General features: G+C 45.5%; 1 protein-coding gene across 3 annotated transcripts in view; it reads right to left on the reverse strand.

The window, feature by feature from the left end:
* The window catches only part of APBA2 (amyloid beta precursor protein binding family A member 2), a 100,996-nt gene that overhangs the window by 62,088 nt on the left and 13,470 nt on the right, over positions 1–25,438 (reverse strand). For 2 of the 3 annotated variants that reach the window (XM_035132241.3, XM_088657319.1), the window contains exon 2: positions 23,044–23,156. The exons of the other annotated variant lie outside the window; for it this stretch is intronic. The gene's annotated coding sequence lies outside the window, so the exon portion shown is untranslated. The remainder of the gene's footprint in view (positions 1–23,043; positions 23,157–25,438) is intronic. 3 annotated transcript variants of the gene reach the window in all.

Here is a 25,438-nt window from a genome sequence, read left to right on the forward strand (position 1 = left end):
AAGCAAAGGAAAAGGAGCCCAGGACTGACTTGCCAGCGAGGGACGGGGGGGGGGGCAGTGAGGGGCGAGGGGGGGCAGCAAAAAAAAAGGTTATAAAGTGATGAGCCACTCGGCTTCCTGCAGGTAACCTTCTTGCTCTCCCGCCTCAGCAATGTGTCAGCAATCGACTGGTAGATCCTTGGGAGTCTGGGCCCAACCCCTAGGCCAGGTGGAAAGGGCCTTGCGGGGAGCGGCTTTCACACCCCACAGCCCGGCGATTGTTCCTCTGGCCTCATGAGGAGCCTCTTTCTAGGGCTGGTGAGTCTGGGCCTCGCCCCCTAGGCCAGGTGGAAAGGGCCTTGCAGAAAATCTTGTCATTGAAGAAGAATCCTGCTCAGCGGAGATGGAGGAAAGCCATGCATCCAAAAGCTCACTTGAAGGAGATCAAAGCCCACCTTCATGGGTGTGGACCTGGATCTGATAGTACACACAGGAAAGAAATCCAGAAGAGGAACAAGCTAATGGGAACAAGGACACAAATGCGAGAGAACACATAAAAGAGCCCTCCATGTGACTCCCTGCAACAGGGAATAGTAAAGTATCAGATCCAGGTCCATGCAGATCGCTCCATACACACACACCCCTCGCACACCAGCATTTCCCCTTCCAGAAGCGTAATGCTTCTCTTACTTACATCTCTAAGTATCTTTCAACCCGAATTGTGAAGTCCAGGCAAAGGATGGGTGTAGAAATCTGTGTGGATCTCGATCTGATAGTTTACTATTCCCTGTTGCAGGGAATCACATGGAGGGCTCTTTTATGTGTTCTCTCGCATTTGTGTCCTTGTTCCCATTAGCTTGTTCCTCTTCTGGATTTCTTTCCTATGATTTCCTATGATTAGGTTAGCCATATTGATTTGTATGCTGACGGTAAGTTTTTGTCATTGTCCTGTTTGGCTGTATATGTGATGAAGGGGAACCATACCGGGGTGAAGGTGTCTTCTTCTGTTTGTCCCCGTGTCAGTTTCATCTTACTGGTTAGTTTTTCTAGTAGGGCTGTTTCCCATACAACTTGGTACCATTGGTCTGGGACTATTAAATTGCCTAGGAAGATTTTTAAGCGATTGGCCAAGATTGATGTGAATATCTTGTAATCCTGATTTATTAATGAGATTGGGCGGTAAGATTCTACTTTGAGGTTGTCCTTCAACGGTTTTGGGATGGAGACTATTTTGGAGTGATTCCATGTTTTGGGAATGAGCCCCCCTTTCATGATATCATTAAATAGGCGTATCGTAAAAGATGCATCATTCCCCATTAAAACAGAAATATTTAAGGGGGGAAGCCACCTCTTAATTTTGATCATTAACATCATTAATTTCAATTATTATTTTATTCATTCATTTTGTTTCCTCTCATTCTCTAAGGGGGGGACACAGCTATGATTCTGTTGCCTGTAACTTCTGTGTTTTTATATATATATATATATATATATATATATATATATATATATATATATATAGGGTACATTTTGTTCCAACGAACCTTTCCCCACAACCGCTTACCCGATCGTCCTCAAATTTGCCCACAACATCGGGTTAAGATATATGAGTGTTAAACATGGTTTTTTCTTTTTGTATTTTGTATTTTCATGTTTTGCATTTTATGTGATTTTTTATTGTATTTTTGTATTTTTCTGTTTTATATGTCTTCTTTTTACCTTTTTTCAGCTTTATAAAATCAATAAAAAATATTTGGGGGGGAAGAAATGTGATTCAGTTTGCATTTTAACGTGACAAATTTGCATTTTCTTTTCTTTTTTTAAAAGTATTTTTATTAAAGGTTTCTTGATTTACAAAAGGAATAAAGGGGGGGAAGAATCCAAACCGCTCCCGCTTGCACCATTTGCAAAGCCAGTTGTTCACTTCCCCTATTTTTCCCTCTCTCCCTGGGCCACGCTGTTCAACTGGGAGGACAGAAGAGATGACAATTTGTGCATTTAATTGCTTCAACTTCCTGCCCAGAGCCTCATAATCACTTTTGAGCTTCTGGAGGCTATGGCTTGCAGTGTCATTGGTTCCCACATGGACCAAAAGGAAGGGGTATTTGTCAGGAAGCCTTCTCTATCACAGAACTTCTAGAACAGGCTTCCTCAACCTTAGCCCTCCAGATGTTTTGAGACTACAATTCCCATCATCCCTGACCACTGGTCCTGCTAAGCTAGGGATCATGGGAGTTGCAGGCCAAAAACATCTGGAGGGCCGAGGTTGAGGAAGCCTGTTCTAAAAGCTATTTGTGCTTTACATAATAAATACAGTACACCTAAAAGCATGATTAAAGCAGTCTGGTCGAAAATGTTAGGCCCGCCTGTCACTATTCTAATTTGCATCAATGCTTCCATTTTGCATAATCTTGTCATATCCCAAGTGGTGAGAGCTCCAGGTACAACAAAGTATTTGCTATGCTAATGTACAGAGCAATTTTTAGCCTTCTGGATATACTGTAGTTGGACTACAATTCCCATCATCCCTAGCAATTGGCTGTGCTGCCTGGAGCTGACAAGCTCCATCAAGATCAGGCATAGGCAACATTGGCTCTCCAGATGTTTTGGAACTACCGTACAACTGCCATGATCCCTAGCTAACAGGGCCAGTGGTCAAGGGATCATGGGAGTTGTAGTTCCAAAACATTTGGAGAGCCAAGGTTGCTTATGCCTGATCAAGATCTGTGGGGCTGCAGGTCTCTTATATTGTAGAAATAAGCAGTTGCAGGGTGGGGGTGTCAAGAACCAGACAACAACAAAGTGGATGTTCTCCCAAATAATGACTCCACTGCAGCCAAGGGTCACAACCTTATAGAACTCACTGTTGAATCCCAGGCCCAGAAATGGGATAGCTCTGGCTTCCTCAACCTCAACCCTCCAGATGTTTTTGGCTTGCACCTCCCTTGAGCCCTAGCTAGCAGAAGCAGTGGTCAGGGATGATGGGAATTGTAGTCTCAAAACGTCTGGAGGATCGAGGTTGAGGAAGCCTGGGATAGCTACTACAATCCATCTATAGCCAGGGTCAGCTCATTAGATCCAATGCATTAGGCAGTAAAGGGGGCAGGATCCCAGGTGCTCGAGGCCAATTCATCCCCTTTTCCATGCAGGTGGATGAAACAAAAGTCTATCCCTTTTGCTTTGGAAGCCAAAACACAACTGCCTCCAAACTCTGGCCAGGGTGGGGTGGGGATTAATTTTTGCTTAGGGCAAGCAAAATGTCTGTAGCAAGTGTCCCAGAGTTCATATAAGCCCAGCAAGCTTCAAGCCCTGGAATTTTAAAACCTGCAGTCAACATGAGCTGGCGAACTTTACAGTTTGACAGCTGCAGAAATTCAACCAGGACAGGTTTACGTTTAATTACTTTCTGCCCTGTGTCACAGGCTGCTGACCTGCATTTAGAAACCCGGACGTCTTAGCCCAGTGAAAAATGAGAACAGCTTCTCCCCTTTGCTCCTTCACAAAATGTCAGGGGAAGAAAAGGCTGATGGATAATTCAACCTGCCTGCCAAACACACAACTTCACTCGGCAACCTTTACCTGGTCAGGGATTCAATTTAGAAAACAGTCCTCTTAACATTACCCTGAGGAAATGGGTGGGTTTCAACAACAACAACAACAACCATCTTCTTTGTCACACGAAAGATGGCAAGTACCACGTAATGACCTAGACCAGGATTATAATAATAATAATAGTATAATAATTTATTATGTATACCCCGCCCATCTGGCTGGGTTCCCCCAGCCACTCTGGGCGGCTTCCAACAAAATATTAAAATACAGAGATTCATCAAACATTAAAAGTTTCCCTAAACAGGGCTGCCTTAAGATGCCTTCTAAAGGTCTGGTAATTGTTATTCTCTTTGACCTCTGGTGGGAGGGCATTCCACAGGGTGGGCGGCACTACCCGAGAAGGCCCTCTGCCTGGTTCCCTGTAACCTGGCTTCTCGTAGCGAGGGAACCGCCAGAAGGCCCTCGGCGCTGGATCTCAGTGTCCGGGCAGAACGATGGGGGGGGGGAGACGCTCCTTCAGGTATACTGGACCGAGGCCGTTTAGGGCTTTAAAGGTCAGCACCAACACTTTGAATTGTGCTCGGAAACATACTGGGAGCCAATGTAGTACTGGGAGCCAATGTAGCCGAATGGAAACTTATTCTTCCCTTTAAGTCTCACCACCTGTTCTTGAATGGCTTTGGTACTTTCTCACACATCTCCTCAGTCCCTCTGTTCATCAATCAGCAACCTCCTTTGAGCTATTTCTCATACCTGGGCTCTCCTTCTCTCACAGCTCTTACACGCCAAACTCTTGCTCTTGAAGACGTGTGAGTAGCCTTCTCTTTGTCCTGCCACGCAGTAAGTCAGACCATTGGGCCTCTAGCTCAGTGTCGTCTACACTGATTAGCAGTGGCTCTCCAGAGTTACAGAGGTCTTTTACATTCATGTATTAGACTGGGAGCAACACAGAGGGAAAGGTAATCACAACCACAAAGGTAAAGATAGTAGGAGGGATGCCGAGACGGGTAAAGTGGCAGTTTCAAACCAGGTTTGAGTACAGTCAGAAGGGAGCTTGGAAAAGCTCAGCTGTGTTAGCTTTTGTATTTTACCCACCTCACCTGTGCTATTTCTTCTTGTTAGAGTTGGCTTAAAAAACCCCTAAGCTCTCAGCATTCCTCCATCCCTGCTTTACTCAAACTTCTGTTCTTTAAAACCTCCACATTGTTCTTCTCAGTGTCTCTCCAATGCTACTTTGCTCAAAATTATTCCATTGTTTTAAATCACAATTTTTCCCTTGGGTGGAAAAACTGTCACACTTTACCCCCACTAAGGCTGTCCCTTCCGCCCCAAAGTCTTCTTCTTCCTGCTTCTACCTGTTCCCTCCTCCTTTCTCTTTAGACCAGGGGTCCCCAGACTTACCGCGCAGTGGCCCGGTGCCCGCCGCGCCGACCGCGTGGTGGGGCGGAGGGCAGGGGAGTGCGCGCGCAGCGGGCCGGAGGGCGGGGGAGTGCGCGCCCGTGCGCATGCGCACACGCGCGGGAAAAAATCGCCGAAAATCGCTTGTGCGCATGCGTATGGGCCTCCCCCGACCCGGAAGTGCATCGGAAATGACCTCTTCTGGGTCGGGAGAGGCCCATACGCATGCGCACAAAGGATTTTCGGCGATTTTTGCCGATTTTTAAGATTGTCTCCGCGCCGCGCGCCGTAAGAGCAGGCGGCGGCAGCGGGCGGCGGGGGTCGTCGCGGGCCGGATTGGGAGGCCGATTGGGCCGCATCCGGCCCGGGGGCCGTAGTTTGGGAACCCCTGCTTTAGACCTTGGGATTCCAGCCCAGGCTGGCAAATTCCAACACACACAACCCAAGCACCACTCAGTCACAGAAGAGGGAAAGAGAGGGAGGAGACAGAGAGAGAGAGAGAGCGCTCTTCATTCAGCTCTCTCCCGCCCCACCTCCTTCTCTTCCATCCACTATTGCTGCCTTGTGAGCACCATCCATCATGTACAAGTATTCTAGCATCACTCATTTCTCCCTCACTCTGTCAATTGGTCTCCTTGTCTCTCTCTCCCCTCCCTCTAGGCTGACACAGGCAGTATTCATCACAAGCCTAGAAATGTACAATGTTTAGGTCTGACAACCAATTAAATATATTTTAGCTGATTAATTATCTGTCTTCCAGCTGATCAAATCCATTTGCATATTCCCAAAAGCTTAAAGTGTTTCTTAAATATTATATGTTTGGTTTTCCTGGTTAACACAGGAGCGCAACAACCAACAGCACAAAAGAGGATCAATCTCCGTAGTTGCCTTGCCATATAAGACTGCCTACCACTTCTTGTCTTGTTACTGTACTATTTTACAGTACAGAGTCATTCCAGACCAGCCTTTGCCAACCTGGGATCCTCCAGACATTTAGGTCCACAACTCCCTTCAGCCCCAGCAAGCCTGGTGGTTGTCCAAAATATAAGGAGGGCACCAGGTAGGCAAAGGGTGCTCCAGACAGTGACTCAATCAACTGCTCTCCTTTCTGTTGACATATGTGATAAAACATCTGTAGCCATTGCCCTCTTCTTATTCATTCATTCCTTCATTCATCACCTTCCACATATGTCCCAAGGCAACGTACAAAATGTAATAAAAACCACCACAAAACAGTCACCAAACAGCACAAAATGCATCTTGACAGGGCTGTTGTTCCACAGAGCAGGGGCAGCCAGACTGAAAGCCCTGCTCCAAGCTGAGATCTTTGGAACTCGAAGCATGCAAGGACCTATTTCTCGCTTACACTAGTATCTTATTTAAAAAATAAAGATCATGGCAAATAATTCCTCTCCCCCGTATAGAAGCACACCAGAGCCAAAATAGGCTAATAAATAGTACCTTTAACTTGCAATCTGGCAAACTGAAATTGCCAATCATGGATCAGCTGAAGTTTCAGTTAATTGCTGGGGGAAAGCCTCCAGGCTACTTTGCAACATCCAAAGTGACTTAAGAAATCCAGATACGGTAAAACAGGCTGGTATGTCTGAATTACACCCAATCCAGAGCAAGGGCCTCCAGCCTATGCTTCATCATTAGCCATATTCTCATTCTGTCTGAAAGTGACCAAGTTTGTGATACCAGCAGCAACAGTAAGTTGGGTTTGATGCAAGATCTCACCTTCTTTGCATTGTGGGGCCAGTGCAGCAGGTGTCAACACCCCCAAATAGCTGAAGGGGTGCTTCCTTCCACACAGACTGACAGCAGAGGCCCTCTTAGCAGCACCTCTGCCCTGTGAAGCTCAAGAGACTGTGGGGTGTGACACACCCTAGGGAGGCTACCCTCCTCACACACCAGACTGCAGAATGCCTTCCCCTCGAAAGGGTGTGAGGCTCAGCCATCGTAAATCTTCCACCAATGAGTCAAGGTGGAAGGAAATGCCCCTCCCCATCTGTAGAGTTGCTATTTCAGATACTTGTTTAAATATGTCGCTTTGATACATTATATTCATTCTGTATGGAGCCCACCATTGGACCATAAAGTGGACAGGTCAGAAAAACTCATAAGAAATAAAAACACACCAACCTGGTGCCCTCAAGATGTTGCAGGACTACAACTTCCATCAGTCCCCAGAAGCACAGGCAATGTGGTGAACTGAAGTCCAAAATGTCTGAAGGGCACCAGGTTGGGGAAAGTTGGTCAATACAAATTAAGAAGTGCATGGTGAGGGGATTGAGAGAAGATAAATAAGGTGGCAAATACAAGTATTACTGTTCTCAGGTTTTAAATGATGACTTTTGCTTTCTCCTAATTGTATTCTCAGGTTTCCTAAAGCACAGTTGACATGTTTAGCGGTGTTTAGCAGACATCAGGCGCACACTGCCTAGGGTTGCCATACGTCTGGAAAATTCCATAAATGTACGGAAACTGGACGCCTAAAACGGCAACCGGGGGAATATTTGAATTTTAATAGATGTCCGGAATTTCCCGCACGTATGGCAACCCAGGTTTTTCTTAGGTTTTTTGGGGTTTTGTGTGTGTGCCACCAAGGCTCTCTGTCCTGCTTCGGTCACCGTTGGCTTCCCTTCTGGCCCCTTCCTCCCCCTCCTGGAGCATCTGCTTGGTCCACTGCTTTGGTCCCACCCACCAAATTGCCGCCACTGCCTTTGGAGGGAAGAGAGAGCGGTGGACGCATGCAGGCATGGGCGGGGCAAAGCGCTTGGCGGGGAGGGCGTGTGCCAGGCATGGGGTGCCTCCCTTCCTCAGGCGCCTCCCTCTCTCTGGGCTCCTGGGGTGGGTGGCGAGGGGGTGGTCTCCCCTCCTTGAGGGCCCACCTTTACACCCCCTGCTGGCCTCTGGCGTTGCTGCTCCAGCGCGGCCTTTGCACTCCGTCCCTTGCATGTGGGGCGGTGGCTCCGCTGAGGCTGGGGTCGTATTCTGCTGCCCTTCTGGGCTGCCTCATAGAAGCAGCAGGAGGGAGTCGCCACCTTCTCACCCGCGGCTTCTTCCTCCCTGCCCAGCAGCTCTCAGTCCTGCTCCCCTGCGCACATGCCCCTCTCCAGGTATTCAAAGCATGGCGGCATGGCTTTGACCCCATTTCTAGACCTTCTCAATAACTTTGGGGGTGTCAGGAATGTTACTTTTTTGAAATATGACAAGTCTGCACACCGTCAAACAGTCCTCCCCAAACCAGAAGCCATCACCCTTTTACCTCCTTTCCATCAGTACAAATGAATCCGATGAGCAGAACCTTCAATGCCCCCAGATCTCCAAGTCCTCGTCAAAGCGGCCAGTTGTGGAGGGAGCAGGGGGGAAACAGAGGAGACCATAAGGAGGGGACCTTCTTATGTTTAGTGAAAAGAATAGTCCATTTAAAGTTAATGGACTATGCAGAGATGGTCAAGTTGACAGCAAAAACAAGAGATCAAAAAGATGAGCACTTTGTTGAAAAGTGGAGATTCTTTTCAGACTATTTGAGAAAAAACTACTGTCAAATGAAATCACAAACTGGAAGAGGAAGGAGAACAAATAAATGACTGTAATATAAGTTATAATACAATAGAAAATAAATGGTAGTTATAGCAGCTGATAAAGGAATACAACAGGAGCATCACAGGTGTAAGGATGGGAAGTCAAAATGTAAGAAATTATTATACTGAAAGTGAAACTTTGTGTAAAAAAAAGAATAAAAACATTTTAAAATAAAATAATAAAATAAATAATAAAAATCATTTTGAATTTTTTTTAATACAGCAGGTCTGAATAGCAGTCTGAGGGTCTCACAGAATGGTTTCAGTTCTGAGAAAACAGCTCACAGAGGAAGAGAGTCAAAGCAGGGGCTTAATGCCAGTCATGGCAACAACCTGGTGTCCTTGCCTTGTCATAATGCAGCAGTTTCTGGGATCTGAACTCCAGAGAGTCAGGGATGCTTCCTGAATGAACAAACAGCACTCCTGCCAAGATGTGCCAAAATGCCAATGCAGAAGCTGAACAATCAGCCTAAGCAAGGCAACCAGCAGCAAAGAGGGGGTGGGATAGAAAAGCCCAGTAAGACATCCGTCTGAGCCACCCTGCTCAGCAGCCCTGCACAAGACCCACCAAGGCTTGACCCTGCTGCAGTGCTTGGTGCTCTTTGGGGTGTTTGCCAACCTCCTGCTTTTGACATGCTAGGCAGGCAGCAAAACCAGGAACATTAAACTGAGAATTGGAAGGAGAAGGGCATCCTCAGGGCCCAGCAAAGTCAGGCCCCACGAGCTGGTTTCACAATCTGCAGGCCCACTGCTTCTCAGCGGGGGGGGGGGGGGAGGCCATGATGTTCCCCATGCCTGGTGTACACTGAAGACTTTCCCACGGGACAATGGGTGTGGTATCTGAGCAAGTTTAGGATCCCCTCAGCCTCTCTGTTATCATCAGAGAGGACTCACAGCTGCCCATGGAGGCGCAGGTCAATTCTGTGTCCAGGGCAGCTGTCTATCAGCTCCATCTGGTACGCAGGCTGAGGCCCTACCTGCCTGCAGACTGTCTCGCCAGAGTGGCGCATGCTCTGGTTATCTCCTGCTTGGACTACTACAATGCGCTCTATGTGGGGCTACCTTTGAAGGTGACCCGGAAACTACAACTAACCCAGAATGCAGCAGCTAGACTGGTGACTGGGAGCGGCCGCCGAGATCACATAACACCAGTCCTGAAAGACCTACATTGGCTCCCAGTATGTTTCCGAGCACAATTCAAAGTGTTGGTGCTGACCTTTAAAGCCCTAAATGGCCTCGGTCCAGTATACCTGAAGGAGCGTCTCCACCCCCATCATTCTGCCCGGACACTGAGGTCCAGCACCGAGGGCCTTCTGGCGGTTCCCTCGTTGCGAGAAGCCAAGTTGCAGGGAACTAGCCAGAGGGCCTTCTCGGTGGTGGCGCCTGCCCTGTGGAACGCCCTCCCAACAGATGTCAAAAAGGAAAACAACTACCAGACTTTTAGAAGACATCTGAAGGCAGCCCTGTTCAGGGAGGCTTTTAATGTTTAATAGATTACTGTGTTCTATTTTTCTGTTGAAAGCCGCCCAGAGTGGCTAGGGAGACCCAGCCAGATGGGCGGGGTATAAATAATGAAATAATAATAATAATAATAATAATAATAATAATAATAATAATAATTCCAGTGCCTAAGCTGCACCTCATAGCTTGCAGTATTTGCCAAATAAATAAATAAATCACATGCTCCTGTACTATGAAGGATCACGCTAATTAGAGTAAACTGGGAAGACATGAGAGAAAGAGGAACGGGCTGGTGATATTTTGTCAGCTTAACACCAAACTAATTTATGCTTTAGGGGAAATATTTGAGATTTCTAATTAAAAATCTCTACAAAGCTACATTCAAGGACATTAAAAGCTGCTGCTGCTTTTTCCTTGCCTTCTTCGCCAAGTGTTTCATCACCAAGTTCTCTCTTTGATTTTCTTCTTCTTCAAAAGGTAGAGTTGAATAACTCTGGATACCAAACACTAGGGGAGGAAGCGGGTGCAGTGGGTGTGGTGGCACCCCCCTGAATGCTTGCCCCGCCCCCATGTGCACAGCATGTGCACTGCTCCGGGTGCCAGAGCAGCTAGCTCCGCCTCTGATCCCAAATACAATTTCATATTTTCCACATTCTGTCCTTCCCAAAATGCCCCATCTCTTTCAAACAATTCCCATAATGACTAAATTCATATGGCAAAATAAGAAGGCCTGCATAAAAATTAAACTCCTGACAGACAAAAAAAGAGAGGGGAGGTCTGACAATGTCAAATTTAAAATTATACTATGAAGCAGAATGCCTTGTATGGCTGAAAGAGTGGATCACTTTGGAAAAAGCAGATTTATTAGATCTGGAGGGCTTTAACAACAGGTACCTTGCTTATGATAAGATCAAAGTCCAGAAAGACTTCAATAGCCACCTAATTAGAAATGTGTTATTTAAAGTCTGGAGCAAGTACAAAACGAGACTGGAGCCAATGACACCATGGTGGCTCTCACCTCTAGAAGCCCATGCCATGAAAAAATTAAATATGAATAAGGAATGGGCAACACAGAGAGATTTGATAATGGAAGATCAAGGTAAACTTAGAATAAGATCATATGAGGAAATAAAGCATTATGTCTCTGACGGATGGCAATATATACAAGTTGGAAGTGTCTTTAACTTGGACTCAAAGAAAGGCTTTGCTAAAGAGAATTCATTAATGCATGAAACATTATTAAAAACAACAAAAATGTATAACCTTTTGCTAGATTTGGATATGATTGACAAGGAAGTGAAAGAGACAATGATTAAATGGGCGCGAGACTTCGGCCACACAATATATTTAGAGCAATGGGAGAAACGTTGGCAGGAAGATATAAGATTTACCGCCTGTAGTACAATAAAAGAAAATGTTCTACATGTGGTATTTAACACCAGTCAAATTAGCAAAAATCTATTGTGTGTCGAGACCCCGCAACCACCCCCTCAAGGAGGAATAAAAACACTAGGACACAGGATATAAGGTTAATGTTATTGGGCAAATTTAGGCCACAACTTTATTGGTTACAGAATGTGAGCGGTATTGGCTTAGGCATTGAGTAGACCAGGCTATATCTGACTCCTGCCCGCCATGCAGGAAGTCTGGTAGGGTAAACAACCGGTAGGGGGAGCCCTGTTGATGCAAACCAACTCGAGCTCACCCCTGGGTTCCTGGAAGGGTCGTGGAATGGCTCTAGCCCCGCCCCGGGCTTCGGACAAGATCCACACACCCAGATTCCTTTAACGGAATACACCTACGCATGGAGGGGCAGGCAATGGCCAGGCCTCCCCTCCCCCATCAGAAGGTCACCCAATGCCTAACCGCAAAACCTTACAAAGTTGTAACGGTTGCTACGTGGTAGGCAAAAACCAAATGGCCTGAGCCAATTTGCCAAGTGGAAAAAATCTTACCAGGCCCCTCAACGGCGACCAACCGAGGTCCCTAGCAAGGCCATTAAAGACTAAACCTGCAAATAGGGAGCGAGGGTGGGAGATTGAGAACGCAAGCCATTTAAAGGGGGTGGTCACACGGTCCACTGCAACTCCTCCCCACCGGATGGTGGAGCGGATTAAACTGAAATACAACCTCTGTTGGAAATGCAACAAGGAAGCTGGTACAACAATGCAGATGTGGTGGAGTTGCACCCCGATTAAGTACTTCTGGGGAGAAATACATGAGGAGCTGAAAAAATGCTTAAAATCCCATTAACGAGAAAACCAGAGGCTTACCTACTGGGCCTTTTAGGAAAAGAAATACCAAAATTTTTTTGGGGGGGGATGAATTCTTATATGCAACCACCGCAGCTAGGATAGTAATAGCATCTAAATGGAAAGCTAAAGAACTACCTACCAAGGAGGAATGGATTCTCAAATTAAATGAATATTTAAAATTGGCTAAATTAACAGCATCCACATGACAGCAGCCAAATCAAAGACTAAAAAATGAATGGAAATGCTTTGATGATTATGTGACAAAATATTGCTCTACAAAGATATGCTAATATGCTTAGATTAAGAATGTAAATGCATCAAAACAATAAATTATCAATGACATATGTATATATAGAGAGAAAATAAAAACAATCAGAATGCAATGATAAGGGTAAAATTGATTCTAGAGAAGATGAGTAGAGGTGGAGGGAAGTTAAACAGGGTGGTGGGTTTATTTTATTTTGTTTATGTTTTTTCTTTTTCTTTTTTGGATATTGTATGATTTAATGTATAATGATTTAATGTTTCTTTTCTGTTATGTATTATTTCTCCTTTTTTATTAAATTGTATGACGGAAAATCTAAATAAAAATACTAAAAAGAATTTAAAAAATCTTATTTTCTACATTCTAAGCTATAAGATCCCAGGTGCTGAACAGAAACCAAGCACAACGGCTTCTGAACAGCTTTCCTGATTCTCTGGATAGTGTCTGGACAATGCTACAAATATGAATTTATTCTGCTTAAGGCTGCAGCAAAATCTCCTTTCCAATGCCCCATTCATAAGCAAAAAACCCATTTTGTATTTTTTGAGTGATGAGGAAGAGGAATCAATATCATTTTTGAATAGTCTCCAGCAGTAGTTGCACTCTGAGCAAGCCCACTGAAATAAAGGGGCTCAAGTCCCTCATTTTCAATAAACTTGCTCAGAACCGTGATCTATTTTTATTTCACCCTTATAATTTAAACAAGCTACGGTCTCCCCAAGTTCAGAGCATCACTGAGCACTGTGGTTGATCTGAAAGAGGATTCATCCAGTCTCTTCCTGACTACTGCACAAGAGGAAAGAAGCCTGAACTCTGGGAACCCAGAGCACATGCAAAGGACAATCGTACTTTCCAATTGCATCTGAACGGGGCCATAATTTGGATCTGCCTTACCCAACGTGGTGCCCTCCAGATCTTATTGGAGTGAAAGTTTCTATCTTCCCTGAACAATGGCCATGCGAGCTGATGAGAGTGGTAATCCAAAACTTCTGGAAGACACCAGGTTGTGGAATGCTAGCTTAGATTTTAAGTTTGTTTGTTTGTTTGTTTGTTTTTTAAATGGCTTATCCCCATCAATCCTTGGGAATTTCAGTACTTTAGAAACCAACTGTTCCACTTTCAGCCAAAGAGCCAAATGATTCCCCCCCCCAGCTGCCTTGAGGTCTTTCCCTGGCAACCATGAAATCCCTGAGGCTCTTCCTATCCACTGCCCTCCTTGATTAAGAGATGGGGCCTGAGCTAGACAGCAAAGTCTCCCCACCACACACACACATATGGAAATGGTTCCACTACGACCTGGTAGCTGTCCTACACCTTACACTAAAGTTGCCTAAAGTTTGGCCCTCCAGATCAGGGGTGGACCTTGGCAATATGGCACCTTGAGCAAAACCAAAATTTAATGACCCACTCCCCCACCAGGCTTCATGCCTCTTTCCTAAAGTTGGGTAAGAGAGGCACTGGGCAAGCACTAAGTAGGATTTGGGAAGGAGAGTCAGAGGTTAAAAGCAACAAAAAGGGCTTTTATGGGTATGTCCGTAGCAAAAGGAAAAACAAGGAAACAGTGGGGTCACTCAGAGGAGAAGATGGTGAAATGCAAACAGGGGACAGAGAAAGGGCAGAACTCCTCAATGCCTTCTTTGCCTCAGTCTTCTCCAAGAAAGAAAACAACGCCCGACCTGAAGAATATGGAGCAGATGATCCAGCAGGTGAAATACAGCCCAGAATAAGTAAGGAGGTAGTACAAGAATACTTGGCTAGTTTAGATGTATTCAAGTCTCCAGGGCCAGATGAACTACATCCAAGAGTATTAAAAGAACTGGCAGAGGTGATTTCAGAACCACTGGCAATAATCTTTGAAAATTCCTGGAGAACAGGCGAAGTTCCAGCAGACTGGAGGAGGGCAAATGTTGTCCCTATTTTCAAAAAGGGGGAAAGAGAGGACCCAAACAATTACCGCCCAGTCAGCCTGACATCAATACCAGGAAAGATTCTAGAGCAGATCATTAAGCAAACAGTCTGTGAGCACCTAGAAAGAAACTCTGTGATCACTAAAAGTCAGCATGGGTTCCTGAAAAATAAGTCATGTCAGACTAATCTGATCTCATTTTTTGACAGAATTACAAGCCTGGTAGATGAAGGGAACGCTGTGGATGTAGCCTATCTTGATTTCAGAAAGGCCTTTGACATGGTGCCCCATGATATTCTTGTAAAGAAACTGGTAAAATGTGGGCTAGACAATGCTACCATTCAGTGGATTTGTAACTGGCTTACTGACCGAACCCAAAGGGTGCTCATCAACGGCTCCTCCTCATCCTGGAGAGTAGTGACTAGTGGGGTGCCACAGGGTTCTGTCTTGGGCCCAGTCTTGTTCAACATCTTTATCAATGACTTGGATGATGGGCTTGAGGGCATCCTGAGCAAGTTTGCAGATGACACCAAATTGGGAGGGGTGGCTAACACCCCAGAGGACAGGATCACACTTCAGAATGACCTTAACAGATTAGACAACTGGGCCAAAGCAAACAAGATGAATTTTAACAAGGAGAAATGTAAAGTACTACACTTGGGCAAAAAAAATGAAAGGCACAAATACAGGATGGGAGACACCTGGCTTGAGAGCAGTACATGTGAAAAGGATCTAGGAGTCTTGGTAGACCACAAACTTGACATGAGTCAGCAGTGTGATGCAGCAGCTAAAAAAGCCAATGCAATTCTGGGCTGCATCAATAGGAGTATAGCATCTAGATCAAGGGAAGTAATAGTACCACTGTATTCTGCTCTGGTCAGACCTCACCTGGAGTACTGTGTCCAGTTCTGGGCACCACAGTTCAAGAAGGATACTGATAAGCTGGAACGTGTCCAGAAGAGGGCAACCAAAATGGTCAAAGGCCTGGAAACGATGCCTTATGAGGAACGGCTTAGGGAGCTGGGTATGTTTAGCCTGGAGAAGAGAAGGTTAAGGGGTGATATGATAACCATGTTCAAATATATAAAGGATGTCATATAGAGGAGGGAGAAAGGTTGTTTTCTGCTGCTCCAGAGAAGCGGACACGGAGCAACGGATTCAAACTACAAGAAAGAAAATTCCACCTAAACATTAGGAAGAACTTCCTGACAGTAAGAGCTGTTCGGCAGTGGAATTTGCTGCCAAGGAGTGTGGTGGAGTCTCCTTCTTTGGAGGTCTTTAAGCAGAGGCTTGACAGCCATCTGTCAGGAATGCTTTGATGGTGTTTCCTGCTTGGCAGGGGGTTGGACTGGATGGCCCTTGTGGTCTCTTCCAACTCTATGATTCTATGATTCTATGATTCTAGGAGGCAGGAGGACTCTAGGAACCTGTCAGAGCCTCATGGTTGCTTCCCAGAACAGGGCAAGCCCTTACTGGGCTTTGAGAAGGCACACCCCACCCAGAGCAAGGAAACCAGTCATGCTGCCCTAAATACAACATCATCTGGGTGACCACAGGGTACCCAACCCTGCCATATTCACTTCAGAATTTAAAACTTGTTTGCCAAAAAATAAGAAGTGGAATACACAAAGTCCTGTATATGACTTTCCTTTGATCATTTATTTCCACCACTGATGCCTATCCCTGACCTAGAGACAGAATTCCCAGTTAAAACAGTCAGCCAGCTGCCAAGAAAGGTATAAACATTTTGCTCCCTTTCCAAGCCTTTGCTAAAAGTGCTTTTTAAAATCACCCAAGCAGATGGCATACATGCCTTTTTCACTGACAGTGAAACATATGGCGCCTTATAAAAGGTGCTTTAGGAAGAAACCACAATCACCTAAAGAGATTAAGATGCCACAAACTCCTTTCCTTTTAGCTATCAGATTACATTTATTTATGAGACTATAAAATGAAGGCAAATCCAGGTATGTTCCAAGCTTGTTTTCCCTGCTCTGGAGGATAGGGCCAAAACCAATGGATTCAAGTTACAAGAAAGGAGATTCTGACTAGACAACAGGAAGAACTTTCAGACAGGAAGAGCCATTTGACAGTGGAAAGGTCTCCCTTGCCCTGGGAGATTGTGGACTCTCCTTCCTTGGAGGTTTTTAAGCAGAGGTAGGATGGCCATCTGTCATGGATGCTTTGGGTGAGATTCCAGCATTGCAGGGGGTTGGACTAGATCAAACATGTCCAATGTGTCGATCGCGATCAACCGGTCGATCGCAGGATGGATTTTGGTCGATCACACAACCATGGCCGCCCTCGCCCATGGCTGCAGGGGACCTTCAGTGTGCGCTCTGCCGAGGCTCCGCTCAGCTGGGCTACCTCGCCGCCGCTAACGCAGCAAGCGCTCTGGCTGGCGCTGCCTCCGCCTCCGCCTCTAGCACCTCCTTCCCGCTCCGGGCGCCGCTGATCCTCCGCGCCGGCGGGCAGGTGCTGCAGCGGCACAGCTCCCTCCGCCGCTGCCTCCGCGCCCCGCTCCAGCCACCGGCGTTACCCAATGCCAGCCAGCTGGCCGGCCCAGAAAGGAAGGTGTGAGGCGCCTCCCTCCGCCCCTGGCAAGCCACAGCCCCGGGGCAGGGAGGGGGCGGCCGAGGAGGCTCCGCACGGGCTGCAGCGCGGCGGAGGGAGCTGCGGAAGGGAGGGCGTGGGGAGAGACGAGGACACTACCCGCTCTCCCTCCTAGTTCTGCATGGACGCTGAACTCTCCCCCCCCCCTTCATCCTTTGGTGATGATCATCTTCCAAAGCAACTACTCTATTCTGAGCTTAAAAATGGAAAGTGTAATGCTGGTGGTCAACAAAAGAGGTTTAAAAACTCTCTCAAGGCAAATCTTTAAAAGTGTAGAATAAACACTGACAACTGGGAAACACTGGCCTGCGAGCGCTCCTGTTGGAGAACAGCCTTTACTTTTGAAGAAACTCGACCTCAGGACGCAAGGGAGAAACGTGCTAAGAGGAAGGCACGCTTGGCAAATCCACACCGTGATCAACTCCCACCCGGAAACCAATGCCCCCACTGTGGAAGGACGTGTGGATCCAGAATTGGCCTCCACAGTCACAGTGTTTATGGAAGACAATCTTACTCGGCTACAAGTTATCGCAGAAGGAGGAGGAGGAGGAGGATTTGTTATTATTTTTATCATCATCATTTAATATTTATACCCCACCCACCTGGCTGGGTTTCCCCAGCCAAATATAATATGTTTAAGTTGAAGAATGACAATGGGAGAGTGTGGCAGATCACTGCCAGTTTTTGATACTGGATAGGAGATCACAGCCTACTTGAAGTTGGACATGCCTGGACCAGATGATCCTTGGGTCCCTTACAATTCTACAGTTCTGGGATTCTATTATTCCAAAACAAAATTATCAGCCCCCTCATCTCAGAATACTATACAGAAGAGCAGAAATATAAACTACAGGAAGAATGTTATTTTCTTCAGCAGCACTGAATACATAACCAGTTTTATTATTATAGCCTGTTAGGATTACAGGAGATGTTCCTTGAAATCATTTCACAGGGTGGAGAGTGAAGGAATATCACATAGAGACTGTTCCATTTTGCCTCGTACAAATGACTTCACTTGCTGCAGATTTAAACACTCCATCTTTTCATAGAGCAGGGGAAGGAGACCTGTTTATACTCTGCCATCCTTTGGCAGAACATAAACATAACCAATGCTGTCAAAAATGGACCGAAGTACATGTAAATCACAGCTACAGTATATGTGCCAAGAAGCAAATTTCTTTTTGCAGACTGGGAATGGGACCTAAATTTACTACTATCCAGAAAAAAGTGTGCAGAGAGAGAGAGAGAGAGAGAGAGAGAGAGAGAGAGAGAGAGAGAGAGAAATGAGGGTGCCCAAATGACAAACGTTCCCTGTCTTTCCTACCCACCAACAGAGCCCTGGATTCAGAAAATCCGCCATATATTTTTTATAAACCTCAGTAGCATTTTCTGTGAGGCATGGATTATCATCAGACTACATGGCAGCTTACAGTAGTACCAATTCTGTGGCCTCTGTGACCTTGGGGCACAAATTGCAACTGGTGACCATTAAATCATTCAATTCCTTTCTCAAAGGGTAGGTGATTCAATGGGCAAAGGTTGGGAGGTGAGTCAGTCCCCCAAATAAGTGCTGCTATTGGCATCTGCCCTAGTGCTTTGGACTCCCCCATTCCAGAGAAACGGGCATGGCGCTGGGAGGCCAGAAAGCATCTAAATCAGTGGTTCCCAAACTTTTTCAGGGCACTGCCCCCTTAATTCCATAAACTCATCCTCAGTGCCCTACCCTATACAAAGACATTATTCAGAATAGCAGTTTGCACAAGACACTCAGGTAAATGACAACACAATAAAATTCAAATCAGTAACAATTAATTTCAAACTCAAAAACTAATTAAAGCTATTTAGTTTAATTCAAAAACACTGATGAACTGTGGACATAGTGTATACTGATTTCAGTAAGGCTTTTGACAAAGTCCCCATGATATTCTCACGAGGAAGCTGTTAATAATAATTTAATAATAATAATAATAATTTATTATTTATACCCCGCCCATCTGGCCAGGTTCCCCGCCTCTAGCTAAAATCTAGTTAAAATCTAGTTAAAATCTAGTTAAAATGAGGGCTGGACAAGGTAACTGTTAGGTGTATTTATAGCTGGCTGGCTGGCTGAATCCAAAGAGTACTCATTAAGTGTTCCCCGTCCCCCTGGAAAAAGTGACAAGTGGGGTGCCACAGGGTTCTGTCCTGGACCCGTTGTTGTTCAGTGTCTTTATAAACGACTTGAATTGAGGGGATGATCATCCAATTTGCAGATGAGCCAAAACTAACAAAATGAATTCCATTGGCGCAAATGTCAGGTTCTACACTTAGACAGGAAGAACCAGCTGCACAAATATAAGATGTGGGACATCCGACTTGCAGTAGTACATGTGAAAAGGACATAGGGGTCTTAGTGGACCACAAGCTGAACATGAGTCCACAGTGTGATGCAGCAGCAAACAAGCTAACACTATTCTAGGCTACATCCACAGAAGTCTAGTCTCCAGATCAAATAAAGTAATAGCCCTACTCTATTCTGCCTTCACTTCCACTGTGTACTCATAAGGGATTTGATTTAGATTGTGTGTTACTGGCCCAGTGGTTTTTCCTACTTTCTTCAGTTTAAGCTGGAATTTTGCTATAAGAAGCTGATCATCTGAGCCACAGTCAGCTCCAGGTCTTGTTTTTGCTGACTGTATAGAGCTTCTCCATCTTTGGCTGCAGAGAATATAATCATTCTGATTTCGATGCTGCCCATCTGGTGATGCCCATGTGTAGAGTCATCTCTTGTGTTGTTGGAAAAGAGTGTTTGTGATGACCAGCTTGTTCTCTTGACAGAACTCTATTAGCCTTAGACAGAGTGCCTGAAGAACTATGGATGGAGGCTCGTAACATTTTACAGGAGGCAGAAATGAAAACAATCTCAATGAAAAGGAAATGCAAGAAAGCAAAGTGGCTGTCCAATGAGGTCTTACAAATACAGTAGTGGGGGAAAGAAGGCAAGCAAAATGTGAGGGAGATAGTGAAATATACAGGAAATTAAAACCAGATTTCCAAAAAATAGCAAGGAGAGACAAGAGGGCCTTCTTAAACAAGCAATGCAAAGAAATAGGGGAAAACAACAGAATGGGAAAAACCAGAGATCTGTTCAAGAAAATTGGAGATAAGAAAGGAACATTTCGTACAAAGATTACCATAATAAAGGACAAAAGTGGAAAGGACCTAACAGAAGCAGAAGATATCAAGAAGAGGTGGCAAGAATACACAGAGGAATTTTACCAGAAAGATATGGAGGTCTCGTACACCCCAGGTAGTGTGGTTGCTGACCTTCAGCCAGACATCCTGGAGAGTGAAGTCAAATGGGCCTTAGAAAGCACTGCTAATAACAAGGCCAGTGAAAGTGATAATATTCCAGCTGAACTATTTTAAAAGATGGTGCTGTTAAAGTGATACACTCAGTATGCCAGCAAGTTTGGAAAACTCAGCAGTGGACAGAGGATTGGGGAAGATCAGTCTACATCCCAATCCCAAAGAAGGGCAGTGCCAAAGAATGCTCCAACTACTAGAGCACAATTGCGCTCATTTCACACGCTAGCAAGGTTATGCTTAAAATTCTACAAGGCAGGCTTAAGCAGTACTCCCAGAAGTGCAAGCTGCTGGATTTTGTAGGGGCAGAGGAACCAGAGACCAAATTGCAAACATGCGCTGGATTATGGAGAAAGCTAGAGAGTTCCAGAAAAACATCTACTTCTGCTTCATTGATTACGCAAAAGCATTTGCGTAATGAGTGCCTGTGTGAGTGCCTGGAGGCGGCTAACCCTAACACAGGCATCCCCAAACTTCGGCCCTCCAGATGTTTTGGACTACAATTCCCATCTTCCCTGACCACTGGTCTTGTTAGCTAGGGATCATGGGAGTTGTAGGCCAAAACATCTGGAGGGCCACAGTTTGGGGATGCCTGCCCTAACAGATTGAGGTTGAATCCTAACAAGACAGAAGTACTGTTTGTGGGGGACAGGAGGCGGGCAGGTGTGGAAGACTCCCTGGTCCTGAATGGAGTAACTGTGCCCCTGAAGGACCAGGTGCCCTAGCTGCCAAGTTATCCCTTTTTTTAAGGGATTTTCCCTTATGCTGAATAGGCTTCCTCGCAAGAAAAGGGAAAACTTGGCAGCTATGCCAGGTGCGCAGCAACATGTGGTAATCACAAGGTAGCTGCATTTTGGCATTGTCTCAATCGCCTTCTAACTTTTCTAGATTGCTTTGGTCTGATCCAGCCGGGCTCCTTTTACATCCCTACCAGAGACCACCTTGGCTGTGACTCTGGGAAGAACTGCTCCCTGCCTTGCAGGCCTTTCCCACCTGGCCTGGGGAGGATGGGGCCCTGACTGACTTCAGCTACAAAAGCTGAGGCTGCTGAGCAGAACCTTGGCTTGTCTAGGGGTTTTTTCCTGGGGAGGTCATGTTGCTGCTGTTTTTGATATTATTTTTTTGTATCTTTATTTTAGACCTTATCATGATTTATGCAGAAATTGTTCAATTTGGTTGTGTACTTTTTGATTTTTTTATTCATTGTTTTCAATTGTGTATTTTATGTTGTAAGCCACCTTTGAACTATGGAAAGCTGGCATACACATAAAATCTGGTTCGCCAGAAGCGGCTTTGTCATGCTGGCCACATGACCTGGAAGCTGTACGCCGGCTCCCTCGGCCAATAACGTGAGATGAGCGCTGCAACCCAAGAGTCGGTCACGACTGGACCTAATGGTCAGGGGTCCCTTTACCTTTAAGTATTGCTACGCTGGTTCTCTCTTTTCCAAGTCTCCTCTCCTTCCACCTTATGGTTTTAGGTGGCTGAGCTTGCAGTCAGGGTCCAGTTCGAGTTCTTTCTGTGCAATGCCCAGACTGTTTTAGAATTAGGATAGGCATCACAGTACAGTGGTAAACCACATGTTTTTCATGCAAAAGGCCCTGGATTCAATTCCTGGCATCTACAAATAAATAGAAAAAATAAAACTTCAGGTGGGGGGACTGTGAACCCCTCCAGCCCGTGGGACTACGAAGACCCACTGTCTGTGCAGACAGTGCTGAACTAGATGGACCCAATGATCCGCCAAAGCAGAAGGCAGTGTCATTTGTTCACAGAGAAGACGAAAAGGATGTGCTAAAATGTATCCAGAAAGGGGAAAAAATCACATTGCCACTGTTCTCAAACATTTATCATGTGAGATATAAATAAAACAGAAGAAAAACACTGCCTTTGCACGAAACACATCTGATTTCATCAGTGCCAAATTTGCCAGACAGTTCAGCCACATGATAAGCATGCTAATTCCAAGTCCTTGCGAATCCCGGACAGCTCTCAAATCAGCTAAGCCGCCTTATCGCAGTTGCACAGGGGGACCAGTGTGCACCAGATTTTAATTGCATTGTGCGGTGGACGAAAAAGGATCTTCAAGATTACTGGGCACTTTGTATACAGAACACTGTGAACATTTGCCCATTTGAACTGGCAGCCTAGAGAAAAGGCCCTTCTGGGACAGTTCACATTTTAAGATGCATGTAACACAATTCACGACTCAAGGGGTAGGGTGGGGGGTTCTGATGCCCACCCCCCTCCCCAGATTCATTTTAAAAAGGTACTGTTGTATATGCAGGAGGGTGGGAGTTCGAAAAACCAAACAGCTGCAATAACTGCACGTCAGTTTTTAAAGAGAGGCCAAAGAAACCAGATAGAATATGGGCAACTACTGACAGATGGGCCCAGATCTGACTCCATAGGAAGGTGGGAGCCCTGAAGCTGGATCAGGCCAGTGGCTCATGTAGCCCAGCATCCTGTTCCCAGAGTGGCCAAGCAGATGCCTCTGGGATGCTCACAAGCGGGACCCAGACACCAGTGCCCTCTCTTCACCTGGCATTCAAAGGCATATGGCCACTGTTACTAGAGGCAATACAAACATCTTTAACAGCAGCCATTTACAACATTACCCTCCATGAATTTGCCAAATTTTCTTTTAAAAGCATCCAAGTTGGGGGCCCATCACTATACCTTGTGGTAGCAAATTCCAGAATTTAACTCTGCACTGTGTGAAGAAGCACTTCCGCTTGTTTGTCCTGAGTCTTCCAATGTTCAGCTGCATTGAATCCCCCCAAGTTCCATTTCTGTGAGGAAGAAGAAAACACTCTTTTCACTTTCTCCATGTGTTTTCCACATCCCCTCTGACTCACCATTTCTCTGTACCAGTGTTTCTCCAACTTGGGTCCCTCGCTGTTGGTTGTTGGACTATAACTCCCATCATCCCTGACCACTGGCCCTGCTAACTAGGGATGATGGGAGTTGTAGTCCAACAACAGCAGGGGACCCAAGTTGGAGAAACACCGCATGACTTAAAAGGCCCAAATGTTGTGTGCAAACTTTCCTTGTACTGTATGGGATTAACAGAACCAGGAATATAGCAGATGCTGCAGGAACAGGTGACAACAAGAACAGTTTAGAAGTTACAGGTAGGTAGCCGTGTTGGTCTGAGTCGAAGCAAAATAAAAAAATTCCTTCAGTAGCACCTTAAAGACCAACTAAGTTTTTATTTTGGTATGAGCTTTCGTGTGCATGCACACTTCTTCAGATACACTTGAAACAGAAGAGTCAGACCCTTATGTATATACAGAGGGTGGGGGGGTGGGAATGGGTGATGGGCTGATGGGAGTGGTAAACCTGTAGATGGCTGTTAACGACTGCTGATGACTGCAATTGGTCCTGCAGGGGAAAAGCAAGGGCTGAGGCGCTAAAGAAAGCTTGATCATGCATAATGAGATAAGAATCCAATGTCTTTGTTCATCCCAGGTGGCTCCATGGTTTTAAGCTTGGTAATGAGTTCCAATTCAGCAACTTCTCTTTCCAGTCTGTTCCTGAAATTTTTCTGTAATAAAACAGCTGCTTTGAGATCTTGTATAGAATGTCCTGGGAGATTGAAGTGTTCTCCTACTGGTTTCTGTGTCTTGTGGTTCCTGATGTCAGATTTATGTCCATAAAATTTTTTTTATTTAATTTAGAAGTTGTCCACCTAAAGGGAAGGAGACTGAGCTGTGGCTGTCAAGATGCTGCTGTGCTACAACTCCCATCAGGCCTAGATAGCATTGCCAATGGAATGGATTTATGGGAATTGTAATTCAGCAGCATCTGGAGGACCATAACTTCGCTACACCTCACGAAAAGCAACGTTTCTCGTTCCAACTATTGCTGTTTAGCCCTGATATATTTGCCTACAACAGTAACACAATACCACTGAGAATCTAAGACTGCTGGATCGCAGAAGCTTACCAAATCTTTGTGAGTTTTTGGGTGCTGTGAACAAAACTGTTACCCAACTGTGGACTCTGCAGGGTCCTTTTCCTTATAGACCAACATGTTTACCCTTGTGTGTGTTTTCACAACAGTTCAAAATTGTACGAAAGACTTATTCACCACTGCTGTGTCTGAAAGAGATTGCCTGTTTTATCGCAAGCCCATCAGGTCACAATCCATGCAAGGACATCCTGCATTATGATAATTAAATCAATAATTTAGCCTCTTATTTCTCAAGACAGTATGATAAATGAGTTTGTAGCTACAGCCACAGATGGAATATTAATTAATGCAATGCCTTAGTGTGCTTCTGTGTCATACAATGCACTTTATGAACTGTTCTCATCTCAGGTATTGCACACATACACAAGACACCGAAAAGAAAATTGGGAAGGAACAATGCAGATTGCATAACAATTTTAGCAACATTTGACAGGAGGAGGTGGGAGAAGGAAATAGAGGAGCAAGAACTACTCAAGAATGGCTCGCTGGTAGCTTGCTAGTGCTGAAAATTGTTCCTTGAATTTTTGGTAATGGCTTTTTAAAAAAGGGGCAGATCCACACTTAAAGCACATACAAAACACCTTGAAGCACAGGACTTCCCACCAAGAATTGTGGGACCTGTAGTTTGTTAAGGGTGCTAAGGATTGCAGAGAGGAAACTACACTTCCTGGGATCCTCTGAAGGGATCCTGGTTGGGCAAGGCTGGTATAGAAGATGGGAGACTAGAAGAAGCCATTTTAATTCACCCCATCCAGATGATTCCCCCACTTTGGATGAAGAGGGGGGCAGGCAGGGGTCATCCCGTGTCCCCAAAAACATTGGGATAAATGCAGTGCAGAAACACAGCACCACAATCTGCCATAGCTGCCAAGTTATCCCTTATTTTAAGGGATTTTCTATTATGCTGAATAGGCTTCCTCGCGAGAAAAGGGAAAACTTGGCAGCTATGCAATCTGCATTTTGCTTCATTTCACTTTAACCTAACAGTCAGCATCAGAAGCTGTTTCTGAGGGTCACTCCTGGACAAATCACCAGGCCTGCTTTAACATTTCAGCAGAGTGAGAGAGGGAAAATGAAAAATAAAGTCCCATATTTAAAT

The sequence above is a fragment of the Zootoca vivipara genome, chromosome 13, assembly GCF_965207765.1.
Source record: "Zootoca vivipara chromosome 13, rZooViv2.hap1.1, whole genome shotgun sequence".
NCBI classification, from domain to species: Eukaryota; Metazoa; Chordata; class Lepidosauria; order Squamata; family Lacertidae; genus Zootoca; species Zootoca vivipara.